This window comes from Cherax quadricarinatus, chromosome 26, assembly GCF_038502225.1.
Source record: "Cherax quadricarinatus isolate ZL_2023a chromosome 26, ASM3850222v1, whole genome shotgun sequence".
Classification (NCBI taxonomy): Eukaryota; Metazoa; Arthropoda; class Malacostraca; order Decapoda; family Parastacidae; genus Cherax; species Cherax quadricarinatus.
In genome coordinates this window covers 35,298,473-35,310,757 of record NC_091317.1, presented here as the reverse complement: position 1 = coordinate 35,310,757, position 12,285 = coordinate 35,298,473, and the positions used below count along the sequence as shown (strand labels likewise).

The 12,285-nt window shown below is 37.8% G+C and overlaps 1 protein-coding gene across 9 annotated transcripts in view; it reads left to right on the top strand.

The window, feature by feature from the left end:
• Synd (protein kinase C and casein kinase substrate in neurons protein Synd) overlaps positions 1 to 12,285 on the top strand; it is a 798,660-nt gene that overhangs the window by 720,709 nt on the left and 65,666 nt on the right. The gene's annotated exons all lie outside the window — the stretch shown is intronic.

The following is a 12,285-nucleotide window of genomic DNA, read 5'->3' as shown; positions in this document are numbered from 1 at the left end:
GGAGGAAGTTTCCTTATTCAACAATTAAGGACATTTGTACAATGTGGACAAAGGTGCAAGCCTTTATGGATGAACATCACCCTGACACAGCTGTTGCAAGCCATGCTGGTGACTTTTACAATGACAATGTTGTGTCCCACTTTAGGGAAATCTTAGACACGCCAGAAACAGAGCTCTGCGGACAGACTTTTGGTGCGACAGAGGTCCAGTGACTGTCAAGTTGTTCCCAGTGGCATTAAAAAACAAAGAAGGGAAGTAACCCCAGAAAAAGGACTTGCTACCTAAAGTCTTTATGGAAGGGAATTCCCCATCCAAACAATACACCCCCATCATCTCCCCTCCTCCCGTCTCATCACTCATCAATAAGTCTTCAATAAAGGCAAGTGTCATTTTATGAATTATTATTGTATTTATTCTTCATGTCTCGTTGTTTTCTGTGCAGGAAAATGTATATTTCATGTGAAATTTTTTTTTTTTAATACTTTTGGGTGTCTGGAACGGATTAATTGGATTTCCATTATTTCTTATGGGGAAAATTAAATCGGATAACAATAAAATCGGTTAAGGACAAGCTCTCTGGAATGGATTAAAATTGTTAACTGAGGGTCCACTGTATTATGTGTAGGTGTGGTAGCCAGGTGGGCTACCATACCCACCACACCTGACTTTAAACATTAAATACTACTCACCTCTCACCTTACATTAAGACTTCAAACATTTTAAGGTAAGTAATGAGTGTACTGTGTGGGTATATTTTACTTTTTATTGTTTTTGAATGCCTAATTCTATTGCTAACTTACCCCTTTGAGCGTACAGAGACTAAATCTCAGAGTGACTTCTGCGCCAGCTTCATCGGGTGTGGACGTCTCTCTATTGCCTGAGTATCGGTGACAAATTTCCCGTTCTCCCTGGGACGCTTGTTCTCATCTGTTTTGCCTGTGGGGCACTCTACAGGAGGGGCACCTGTACACTGTTTTACTTTTAGCCAGCTCCATTTTTATCCACTCTGTGGAAAATTCTTTATCGGTCTTTGGTGGGAAGCCGGTTACTGAACTCAGGAGGGAGTGTGGGCGTCCCTCTCTGTTGGGGGCTTGGCAAGGGGGTCCACCGGATCTAATTGGAAACTTTAAGTTTCTATCTCTCTCTATTAACCCTTTGACTGTTTTGGTCGTATATATACGTCTTACGAGCCACCGTTTTTGACGTGTATATATACTCGTAAATTCTAGCGGCTTCAAATCAAGCAGGAGAAAGCTGGTAGGCCCACATGTGAGAGAATGGGTCTGTGTGGTCAGTGTTCACCATATAAAAAAAATCCTGCAGCACGCAGTGCATAATGAGAAAAAAAACGCTGACCGTTTTTTTTTTAATTAAAATGCCGACTTTGTGGTCTATTTTCATATAGTATTTATGGTTGTATTCTCGTTTTCTTGGTCTCATTTGATAGAATGGAAAGCATATTATAAAAATTGGTGATTTTGATTGGTTTTACTATGAAAAGAACCTTGAAATTGAACTCAAAGTGGGGGAAATGTTTGATTTTTGCCGATGTTCAAAAGTAAACAGATGATGTCATTTTCCAATAAATGTCCAAGTAGCCATTCTAATATGCAGTCATGAATGGGTTGACATTATTTATACAATTATTACAATATTGCAGTAGTCTGCATAACAGTAAATCTTCTATTTTTTGTTTGAATAAAAATTCAAAATAGAAAGCAAGAGTAATATCAGAGGGGCCTGGAAATGTGAATGATGAACAAAGAAAATGTTATTTTAGAGCCAGGAATGTCTGCATTGTTCATTCTGGACCCTATTTTGAAATTGTCATATTTTTTAATTTTCATGAAATTGGCCAAATTGCAAATTTCTGACCACATTATTGGGTACTTGAAATCGGTAAATGGGCAGTTTCTTGTACTCAATCAATAGAAAAAATGGAGTTCTAAAGAAATAGCTATGAGTTTGGTCGATGGAACAATGGAATTAGCCGAAAATAGGGCTTAAAGTGGGTGAAATCGTCAATTCGTAAATGTTGCCGAGGTTGTTAACTTCACGAGAGCATAATTCCATCAGTTTTCCATCAAATTTCGTTCTTTTGGTGTCATTACAATCGAGAAAAGATTCTCTATCATTTCATAAGATTTTTTTTTTTTTTTTTAAATTTTATGACACCAATTGACCCCTTGAGGGTTTGGGGTTGCAACAGTTAAGGGGTTACCTGGTTACCTGGAGGTTATTCCGGGGATCAATGCCCCCGCGACCCGGTCCATGACCAGGCCTCCCGATGGATCAGGGCCTGATCAACTAGGCTGTTACTGCTGGCCGCACGCAGTCCAACGTACGAGCCACAGCCCGGCTGATCTGGCACTGACTTTAGGTATCTGTCCAGCTCTCTTTTGAAGGCAGCCAGGGGCTTATTGGCAATTCCCCTAATGCTTGATGGGAGGCTGTTGAACAGTTTTGGGCCCCGGACACTTATGGTGTTTTCCCTTAGTGTACCAATGGCACCCCTACTTTTTATTGGGGGCATTTTGCATCGCCTGCCCAGTCTTTTACTTTCGTAGGGAGTGATTTCTGTGTGCAGATTTGGGACCATTCCTTCCAAGATTTTCCAAGTGTAGATTATGATATATATCTTCCTCCTGCATTCCAACGAGTACAAGTCAAGTGCTTCCAAGCGTTCCCAGTAGTTAAGGTGCTTGACAGAACTTATACGTGCAGTAAAGGATCTCTGTACACTCTAGATCTGCGATTTCACCTGCTTTGAATGGAGATGTTAATGTACAGCAGTATTCCAGCCTAGAGAGAACAAGTGATTTGAAAAGGATCATCATTGGCTTGGCATCTCTCATTTTGAAAGTTCTCATTATCCATCCTATCATTTTCTTTGCACGTGCGATCGAGGGGTTAAGGAACTTTTGTTCCTTTTCTTGTATCGCCCAGCCTTGGGCAACAATTTTTACTCGGGCCATCGAGAAACCGGGCTTGATACAGCTTCTGCTGTCAGTGGCCCTGATAAACCCAACAAAGAAAGAAAGAAAGAAATCTCAGAGTGACAGCCAGGGTCCAAGAATTTAAAAAAAACATTTTTTTTTCTTATGAAATAATAGTTTTTTCTGAAGGTAATAAAACAAAAAGTACAAAATTTGATGAAAAATTGAAATTACTCTCTCTCGAATTTCGCTGCTTCGGCGATATTTACGCATCGGCAATTTTGCTGACTTTAACTCCCATTTTACGCCAATTACATTATTCTAGTCAACCAAATTCTTAGCTATTTCTCTAGTATTACTTCTATTTTATCGATTGAGTACAAGAAATCACCCAGTCAGCTGTTTCAACTACCCAATAAAGTGATTGGAAATTGGTAATTTGGTCAATTTAACACAAAGTTTAAAATACAGTGGTACCTCGGGATATGAATTTATTTCGTTCCAGAAGGCTGGCCAAGTGTTGATACCAAATGAATTTGTTCCCATAAGGAGTAATATAAATTAGATTAATCCGTTTCAGACCCCCAAAAAATACACATACAAAAGCACTTACATAAATACACTTACATAATTGTTCAAATTTTGAGCTGTTTGTATCTCGATGTACCACTGGATTCCAATTTCAAAATAAGGTCCAGAATAAACAATACAGGCATTCCTGGTACGAAACTAACATTTCCTCTGCTCATTAGTCATGTTTTCAAGCTTTACAAATTAATTCCATTTTTATTTTTTATGCACATTATGAATTTTTATCCGCACCAATAAATAGAAGATTTATTGTTATGCAATATTGTAATAACTGTGTGAATAATATCAGCACATTTGTGAACGTATATTAGACCCACCAGCTGACTTGTATTAGACACTAAGTTGAGCTCAATTTCAAGCCATTTTCAGTGATATATCTTTCATTCTATCAAATGAGACCCAGAATTCACTAATAGAACTGTAAAAAACATACAAAAAACACCGCAAAGTCACTGTTTTAATCCAAAATTACAGTCGCAGTTGTTTTTCTCTCATTATGCACTGTGTGCTGCAGGATTTGTTTTATGTGGTGCACACTAACCACATAGATGTATTCTCTTACATCTAGGCCCAAATTTACCATTCACAGCTTACCTGAGTGAGCTGAGCTCATGGCATAGAACTACGGCTTGGACCCTGGCTTCAAAGCTGTAGAACTACAGGACAGACCTTCAAAGGGTTAATATATGTTAGTGTAAACTTATCTGACATTTGTATCCATTTATAAGTGGAAATAAATGGCATTCTGCTGTAGTGGTAGCTTGGAACTTAACCTGCCTTATAAGTGGGGTCCTACTGTACATGTTACCCAAGAAAGTTATTAGGTTTTTGCAGAAATATGAAGGAGGATTGGCGATGCTACAATTCATAGAGTAAGTTGAATTATGATGTATGTGCACTTCTGGCAAGACAGCTGTTGGATGAATGATAGTAAATGTGTGTCTTTTTTGGGGGGTTACCCTATTTGGTGAGAGGTGGCCAATATAGTTAATGAAAATAATAATTAGTTAAGGGCATACACTGTTGTGGTAGTATGTGTTTTCTGAAAACAGAGTCGCCATAGCAATCATCTTTTGTCGACTGATTTTTCCTGAAACTTGTGTCAGTCGTAAAATACATGAAACTTAATGCTAAAATCATATGGCAACACCTTGTTTATAGTTGTTAGGTAAGACACATATGCAACAGTTAGGTATCTTTATTATGAAACGTTTCGCCTACACAGTAGGCTTCTTCAGTCAAGTACAGAAAAGTTGATAGAAGCAGAAGATACTTGAAGACGATGTAATCAGTCCATCACCCTTAAAGTTTTGAGGTGGTCAGTCCCTCAGTCTGGAGAAGAGCATTGTTCCATAGTATGAAACAATATGGAAAAGAAGTGACAGGATGGAGCTTTTTATAGCGCCAAGAGGTGAGACGTAGGCCACTAGGAGAGGTAAGAACTCAGATGTTGAGAGGTCAGGTCCCTCTCAAATCCAGCCCCTCTCACTAGTGGAAGTTGTTGAAGTTGATTGCAGGTCTGTACCAAGATACCCTTGTGTTGCAGTGTCTGACAGATTGAACATTAAAATGGTATAAAATACCGACAGGTTGTTAGGTAAGACACATATGCAACAGTTAGGTATCTTTATTATGAAACGTTTCGCCTACACAGTAGGCTTCTTCAGTCAAGTACAGAAAAGTTGATAGAAGCAGAAGATACTGCAACACAAGGGTATCTTGGTACAGACCTGCAATCAACTTCGACAACTTCCACTAGTGAGAGGGGCTGGATTTGAGAGGGACCTGACCTGTCAACATCTGAGTTCTTACCTCTCCTAGTGGCCTACGTCTCACCTCTTGGCGCTATAAAAAGCTCCATCCTGTCACTTCTTCTCCATATTGTTTCATACTATGGAACAATGCTCTTCTCCAGACTGAGGGACTGACCACCTCAAAACTTTAAGGGTGATGGACTGATTACATCGTCTTCAAGTATCTTCTGCTTCTATCAACTTTTCTGTACTTGACTGAAGAAGCCTACTGTGTAGGCAAAACGTTTCATAATAAAGATACCTAACTGTTGCATATGTGTCTTACCTAACAACCTGTCGGTATTTTATACCATTTTAATGTTCACCTTGTTTATAGCATGCAATGGATTATAATAAATGGCATATACCCCACTCTTGTTTAAAGATAATCAACAAAGAATATTGATCAAAAAAAGATGACAAATTAAGGATTTGTACTGATTTCATTCATAGTAATACTTAACACACTTTTTTTTTTTTGTGAGAATGTTATTTATAATGCACGGAAATATTGGAGAATGACAGTGACAGTACTGTGGCTGGAACGAGTTGTAAAAAACCCCACACTTTGCAGAGAAAACATCAAATGAGCCAGAAAATTAGGAGAAAATCAATACATGTGTTAGGTGAAGAGATGAGAAAGTTACAAAACAGGTCAGGTGAAGAGGTGAGGAGGAAGTTACAAGACAGGTCAGTGAGGAGGAAGTTACAAGACAGGTCAGTGAGGAGGAAGTTACAAGACAGGTCAGGTGAGGAGGAAGTTACAAGACAGGTCAGGTGAGGAGGAGGTTACAAGACAGGTCAGTAAACTTGTTACAGTGGTACCACAAGTTTCGAACTTTCTTCGTTCCAGAAGACTGTTTGAGTGCCGTTACTGAACGAATTTGTTCCCATAAGGAATAATGTAAATTAGATTAGTCTGTTTCAGACCCCAAAAATACACTTAAAAAGTACCTACAATAATACTCTTACATAATTGGTCGAGTTGGGAGCTGTTCGAAACTCGGGGTACCACTGTACTGGTATTCTCCTGACCTGTTTTCAGGTGTTTTTGTTACCTGTTCTGTCTGACATTTTCTTGACCACTTCACCTGACTGGTCTTCTGGCTTTCTTTCCAAGTTTCTTACTCAGGTGTGACTTAGTAATGTTGGAGGAGGATCAGGTGACTTAGTAATGTTGGAGGAGGATCAAGTGACTTAGTAATGCTGGAGGAGGATCAAGTGACTTAGTAATGTTGGAGAAAGATCAAGTGACTTAGTAATGTTGGAGGAGGATCAAGTGACTTGGTAATGTTGGAGGAGGATCAAGTGACTTAGTAATGTTGGAGGAGAATCAGGTGACTTAGTAATGTTGGAGGAGGATCAAGTGACTTAGTAATGTTGGAGGAGGATCAAGTGACAGTAATGTTGGAGGAGGATCAAGTGATTTAGTAGTGTTGGAGGAGAATCAGGTGACTTAGTAATGTTGGAGGAGGATCAAGTGACTTAGTAATGTTGGAGGAGGATCAAGTGATTTAGTAGTGTTGGAGGAGAATCAGGTGACTTAGTAATGTTGGAGGAGAATCAGGTGACTTAGTAATGTTGGAGGAGGATCAGGTGACTTAGTAATGTTGGAGGAGGATCAAATGTTCTCCACTATTTCCTTTCCAATGTGTAGGTTATTTGTAAATGTTCACAAATCAGTGTTTTATTGCTTTTGTTTTGTAATATTCTTTTGTAGCATTGAATGCTGTGTTTTAGATATTTTTTCTTCCTCCACAGACTGAGCATAGTACATCATCCTTTTATGACTTTCAATTGAGCACTGAACTCAGCAATTGAGCACTCGGCTCAGCAGCTCAGATATATATCCTAATACACTTCAGACAATCACATGCTAGATACTACTAGAAAATCAATTTACAATTGTCATTATAATTAAGTGTGAGAGAAAAATAATATGTTGAGTGTATAGATATTTTGAATCTTCAGTTATATGCTGTGTTGATGACTGCAAAATTGCTTCAAGATTAATATGCTTAGAAAAGCAACTTATCATTTTTTCTTTAGCATAGAATTTGTTCCAGAATGTGGACTTCATGGGGTTTTTTTTTGTATTCAGTATGATTTTTTGTTCTAACACTGAATGTCTCGCACCGAGGTGGGCCGAGTAAAAAAAAAAAAAAAAAAAAAAAAAAAAAAGCACCATTCATTGTCAGTCATTCAATCACTGTTTTGCCAGAAGTGTGCTTCCATCACAGATCAGACGAATCTCCAAACTTCATTCCCACAGCTCCTTAAAGAGTGCAGACACTGTACTTGCCATCTCCAGGACACAAGTCCAGCTAACCAGTTTACCTGAATCCATTCATAAATGTTACCTTGCTCACTCTCTAACAGTATGTCAGGTCACAAAAAAACACTTTCCTATACTCCGATCTAATATACTTGCCCAAGTCTGTTGGGTATTCAAGCCCTCCTCTACCCTCTTCCTTCAATCTTTCCTGGGATGACCTTACCTCTGTATCCTAAATTTATATACTCTTTTAATCATCCTATTTTGCTCCATCCTCTCTGACTGCCCAAACCACCTCAGTAACTCCTAAGTCTTCTGAATTAGACTTTCAGTAATCCCACACCTAATATCTATGCCTTGAATACTTTGCATAATATTTACACCACACATCATCTTCAATCTCAACATCTCCAGTGCCTCCAGCCTTCTCCTATCTGCAACATTTAAAACCCATGATTTACACCTGTGTAACAGTATTGGTGCTACTATACTCTGGTACAGTTCTTTTTTTTGCCTCCATGGACAATGATGCCTCATTTCACCACCAACCTTTTTTCCCCTCTTCTGTTCTATTAGTACCTTATTTTTCATAGAACTTTCCTTTGACAAGTCTGCTTCCAAGTATCAGAACTCATTTACTTTTTTCATACCCTTTCTCTCCACTGTTATACCCAGCCTTTCATTGTCTAATTTTTTATTTTGATCACCTTACTCTCGCATTTTAATTTCCTTTTACATACCCACCCAAATTCCTACACCAACTATTGTAACTTCTCTTCAGACTCTCCTACAAGAACTGTGTTATCAATAAACAGCAACTGTGAGAACTTCCACCTTGTATCTAAATCATTATTTTTAATCCTTCACTTCTTCCCAACATCTTATAGCACTGGCTTCTTTTCCAGCCTCATCTATAAATATGTTAAACAACCATGGTGACATCACACATCCCTGTCTAAGGCCTACTTTTACACAAATAACCCACACGTAGGAGAAAGAAGCTAATGATGTTTTGGTCTGGCTTGGACCATTGACAAGTCCCACTAACCTACTTTTAATGGAAAAATAATCCCTCTCTAATACATACCCTACCCTGAGCCTTGCTATCTGCAGAAAAAGCTCTTGACTACTCTCAGTAGGCTACTATCTATTCAGTACATTTGCAGCATTTGTCACATTGCATTCTTTTCCACCCAATCATGTCTTTTCTAAATCCAGGAATGAAACAAAGTTTCTTACCTTTATCAAAGCACAGTACTGTTCACCCACATGCTTCTGTATAAACACTTAGTCTGTACATCCCCTACTCTTCATAAATCCTCCTGGTTCTCTCTTATTATCTTCATCTCTTTCATTAATAATTCTGCTATATACCTGGTATGCAGAACAGGCTTTTATCCGGATAATTCCTGCACCCTCTCTTGCCCATTTTTCCTTTATACAAAGGAAATATGTATGCTTCCTGCAAAGCTTTAGTTACCTTTTCATTTTTCATGCATATGATGAACAAATACACCAATAATTCCAAAATTATACTCCCACCTGCTTTTAAGATTTCTGTCTTAATCTCATCTATCTGAGTTGCTTTACTTCCTTTCATTCTACTCCTTACCTCTCGTACTTTTCCCCACATTTCATCTTGTTCTTCCTTACTCTTACAAGGTTTTATACCTCCCTGCCCAATGAATGAAATGACTGCCTCCCTTTCATAATCATCATCATTTAGCAATTCCTCCTCCATCTTCCCGACTAAGATCTCCCTCCTTTTGTTTTTAACTCTTGAATCCATTTTTTCCTAGACTTTCTTAACCCCCTTAATCTCCCTCCAAAACACACACTTATTCTCTGCTAAACCTGTTGATAAAGTCTTGCCCACTCTCTGACTGGCTATCCTTTTGCATGTGTTCACCACTCTTTTTAACTCCTCTCTCACTTGTCATATACTTTACCCTCCGTATATCACATCTTTGTAAAAACCTCTCGTATGCCAACCTTTTACTTACTAGCCTCTTTATTGTTCCTCTTTTCCCACACTTTCACCCTCCTGTACCCATCATGTTGTGCACTCTAACACTTCATTATTAAATTTACCCCATACTTTTTTGACTGCCTCCCATCCTCTCTCACCACAAGTGAATATTTTAAAAACTTCAAAGACATATAAATTCATCTTTCAGCTATATTTGTGTGTTTTAGGGCCAGAAGTGGGCAGACAAAATACCAAATAACTACTATATTATTTTTTGTCATAACACACTTATTTCCTCCAGTTATACATACATGTCCCTTTGAGGAAGGTGCCTTAATGATGCTCGTGTGAAGGGCTCTTGATCCAAGGACTCAGCTCTAACCTTTATTTCCTTGGATCAGACCTGATTACCTCCCCTTTCTCAACTTCTGTTTGACCCCTAAAGGTTTAGCACTTTCTCATGAATATAATAATAATACTAATCTACACTACATTTGTTATATAGTGGTGTGTCAGGTCAGTCAACTTATTAGAGCATTTAAACCACTGCTGCATATTCTTTGTTGTATATTCTCCTGTACATTATTCCTCTTCAGCTTTCTGCAAGGCAGTAGATGGCTTGCAGCCTACTTATTGAACAATTTACAAATTCACTAAAATAAAATTTTCATGGGATTGCTCGTGTCTTTTCTTTCTGTTTCATAAACATGCAAGATAACAGGTATATCTTGCTACTTACACTTATGCACATGCACGTACAAGTATATGTATACACACCCATCTGAGTTTTCTTTGATTTTCTTAATAGTTCTAGTTCTTATTTCCTTTCATCTCCATGGGGAGGTAGAAAAGAATCGTTCCTCTGTGAGCCATACATGTTGTAAGAGGTGACTAAAATACTGGGGGGAAGAGGCTAGTAACCCCTTCTGTATAAATTACTAAATGTTAATGAAGAAAAACTTTGGTTTCTTCTTTTTTGGGTCACCCTGCCTTGGTGGGAGACTGCCAATGTGTTAAAAAAATATATATCAGTATGCTAATATAAAGAGGCTTGACATTTTGCTTGACGTACTTAACAGGATTGACAGTCTTCTTACACATTCTGTAGCTATTACTGTACTAGTTGTTAGTGTTATCATTGACTTCACTAGTCATTTGTGTTATCTTTGACTTCACTAGATGTTAGTGTTACTATTAATTAGGGGTCATCATTGGGTGAGTGCTTGCTTTATTTGCTGCTGCTGCTGCTTGTTAGTAACTTGGTGCTGGTTTAAAAAATAAATATAAAGTAATATAGACAGTAGTTTATTCCTCTTTTTAGTAAGAAAGGTAAACATATTAAAATTAAATCTCAATAGAGAACATTTTTATTTGAAATTATTGATTTGCAAATACAATAAACGGAGTCAAAGAATAAAATTTCAGATACCATTCTTGAAAAAATTTAATATCTATTTGTATATTATATCTTGCTTATTTGGTTCTATAATTAATAAGTTAGAAATTATGAATACTTTAGATAACCCATTAATTATATAATTGAAGTTCTCTAATTGGATTTTCTTAATGGTAATATTACAACAATAATTATTATAAATACAAGGCACACAAATACCCTGTATTGTAAATGTATTGTCTTCATGTGATGGCTGTTTCCTCTTCAAACTAGTGTTGCCAGTTTTAATATTTTTAAGGAATAATGACAGCATAAATATGCTTAATACAATATTTTAAAAAATTTGTGTTTTAAATAATTATATTTGTGCATATATTGTATTAAATTATATAACAAAATTATTAGTAACTGTATATTTTGTGATAGCATTAATGGTTACACATGTCATAGTATGGCTTCATCTCCCAAGGTAAGGCTATTTTAATGCTGGCCAAACTAAAACATGTTTTGGTGGCAAGAGAAGTACTGTCGTGCTTGTAGTACTGTAGTGCTGGTGGTACTGTAGTGCTGGTGGTACTGTAGTGCTGGTGGTACTGTAGTGCTGGTGGTACTGTAGTCTGGTAGCTTGTGCGCATGACTTTTCCAGAAGATTTTAGTACTTCATAATTTATTTTTTTTGGCAAACTTTTCAGTTCTTGGAGTTGGAATGAACTGACTTTTTTAATTTCTAGACTTGTATTGATGTCCTGTTTTTTTATATTTGGTACCTTTAATGAAGGAAAATATGTATAACCAAACTGAAAGTGATTTTCAAAGTACTGGAGGCAGTGGAGATGTCGTGCATGAGGGCGATGTGTGATGTGAATATTATGCAGAGAATACAGGACAAAAAGACTGGAAGATGTTGTAGAGTTCCCAAAGTATAATTCAGATGGCTAAGAAGGGATTTTGGAAGTGGTTTGGGTACTTAAAGAGGATGGAGCAGAATAGGATGACTAATAGGGGTGGAAGGAAGCAGGGAAGAGTTGGAGGGAAGGGCAAAAGTGGTTTTGAGTGTTATGGCCTTGAACATCCATCAGACTTGTCTGAGGGCATTTGGCCAGTGAATGGAGACAAGTGGTTTGTTTGACTTGACGTGCTGTCAGTGTGTGAGCAAGGTAACATTTATGAAGGGATTTAGGAAAAAAGGTTAGCCAGACTTAGTCCTGGAGGTGGGAAGTACAGTGCCTGCACTCAGCAGGAGGGGTGAACATGTTGCAGTTGAATGGTAATCTGAATTGTGATATCAACTCATTTCTAACAAGACAGTAATTGAATGAGTGATG